Source organism: Mandrillus leucophaeus, unplaced genomic scaffold, assembly GCF_000951045.1.
Source record: "Mandrillus leucophaeus isolate KB7577 unplaced genomic scaffold, Mleu.le_1.0 Scaffold38, whole genome shotgun sequence".
Classification (NCBI taxonomy): domain Eukaryota; kingdom Metazoa; phylum Chordata; class Mammalia; order Primates; family Cercopithecidae; genus Mandrillus; species Mandrillus leucophaeus.
The window spans coordinates 436319-438943 of NW_012104031.1; positions in this window are offsets into that span (position 1 = coordinate 436319).

The following is a 2625-nucleotide window of genomic DNA, read 5'->3' on the forward strand; positions in this document are numbered from 1 at the left end:
ATTTGCATGTATTTCCACAAAACCAAATGGTATAGTCTCCTGCACACCTAGGCTGTATGGTATTGCCTATTGCTCCTAGACTATAAACGTGTATAGCATGTTACTGTACTGAATACTGTAGGTAATTGTAACACAGTGGTAGGTATTTATATATCTAAACATAGAAAAAGTACAGTAAAAATATGGAACAATAATCTTATGAGACTGTTGTCATGTATGCAGTTCACCATAATGTCATGCAGCACATGATTGTATTGAAGAAATTAGAATGTTTCTTTGTTTTCACCTAGAAATAGAACCTCTCATGCCCTGGGACTTATGAAATTCTTAAGTGCTAGATTTCTGTCCTATCCTCTCATTAGGAACAAATTCATCAAAAATACATTTCAACCCTAGACAAAGCAAGCCTCTAAATGGTGGAAATAATGTTATTTATATTATTTTGAATAAGCATCTTTAGAAGACAGGACATTGTTTGGGAAATGAAACTTTTTGTTGTTGTTATTTTTTGTTTTTGAGATGGAGTCTCACTCTATCACCCAGGCTGGAGTGCAGTGGCACAATCTTGGCGCACTGTAACCTCTGCCTCCCAGGTTCAAGCGATTCTCGTGCCTCAGCTTCCCAAGTAGCTGGGATTACAGGCGACCGCCACCACACCTGGTTAATTTTTTGTATTTTTAGTAGAGATGGGGTTTCTCCATGTTAGTCAGGCTGGTGTTGAACTCCTGACCTCAGGTGATCCACCCGCCTCGGCCTCCCAAAGTGCTGGGATTACAGGCGTGAGCCACTGAGCCCGGCCTGAACCAAATTATTATGAGTCATTATGAGTCATCATGAATGGCCCTTGTTATCACAGATCTTTTATTTATTTAAGTTATTTTATCTTTTCCCTCTTTAGCATTTATGGATGACTGTATTTGTTTCTGACTGGTTGTCCTTAATAAGGCAGAATTGCTTCTATATTCATAATTTGCTTTACACTGATTTTATGGTTTTTGTGATAAATGGCATTGTATGAGATAATTCTGGCTGTTTTCAGATCATTGAAAGTTAAAATATTTTGTATTTCAATGGAAGGGGGATAGTCTTTCAATTTAATTTTGAAATTTAATTTTTTATATAATGTCAATATAGTCTACATGGCATTTCTGTAGTTCTGTTTGTTGAAAAGTAGGATAGAAAAAAATGTACTAAATAAAAAGTATCCTTTTTAATGTCTTAGGTTTAAAGTAACAAGTTACAGGCCAGGCCTCACAGCTGTAATCCCAGCATTTTGGGAGATTAAGGTGAGATGATTGCTTGAGGCCAGGAGTTTGAGACCAGCCTGGGAAACATAGAAAGGCCCCATCTCTCCAAAAAAAATTGTTTTTAAATTAGCCAGGCATGGTGGCTGTGTGCCTTTCTGTAGTTCCAGGAGCTGAGGTGGGAGGATCACTTGAGCTCAGGAGTTGGAGGCTACAGTGAGCTATGATTGTGCCACTGCACTCCAGCCTGGGTGACAGAACAAGACCCTGTCTCGATGGATGGATGGATGGATGGATGGATGGATGGATGGATGGATGGAAGGAAGGAAGATAGGTAGGTAGGTCTGTCCAGATAGATAGATAAGGAGATTAAGTTTTCTGTTGTGAAGGGCAGTTAATTTTTAATGACAGATACTATGAAAAACAGTATTGTGATCATAATGCAGTATGATCATTTGCAATGACCATTTTCTGTATTATATTTTAATATAATGCCAACCGTTATATTTATTAATTTAATATTTATTATTTAATTTATTATTTAAACTTATTTAATTGTGTAGAATATCTTTTAAATTTGTCAAGCAACTTAGGTTATCAGTTCCAACAGAGGAAGAACTAAGTAAGGCCCAGAGGAATTACATGATGTTCTTGACATTCTAGAACCAGAACCCAGGATTCCTAGTACAAAGATTCTGTACTAATACCTTTCTTGAGTGTTTCTAGTGATAGAGTAAGGAAGTAGCCATTGTTAGCAAACAGTTAAAGCTCTTTATGTCGAACCTACACTTAATGTGGATTGCTGAAGCTCAGCTGTACCTCTACTACTCCTTTCACATCAATGCCCTAAAGTAGCTAACATGTTTTCCCATTTTGCAAGTTAAATATTCTCAATTTATTCATTTGTACTTCATATATCATTTACCATTCTGATTGTCCATTCTTATATAGTTTCATAGGATATATCCATTGCTACGTTGTACCCAGAAACTGGGTAATAATGTTAGTTGCCACCCCACAAGCATGAGATAAGCTAGAATTATACCTACAAGTTCAGAACCTGTATGTTAATTATTAGAGGATAAGATGTAAGAGTTCCTCTTCTAGATACCGTCCTTCCCCTGTTTCCAGGACCCTCCTTTTTTTTAATCCTAAATAATACAGAAAATGGTCATGTTTGCATTATCATCATCATGCTATTTTTCATGGCATTTGTCATTAAAAATCACTGTTTTGCCAGAACATGGCAGGCATTTCCATATTAGCCCAAAAATATTAGATTTTTTCATAGTCATATTTTTAAGAAAGAAAATATATTTTTATTGTAATAAAATATGCTTAGCAGAAAATTTACCATCTTAACCTTTTTTTTTTTTTTTTT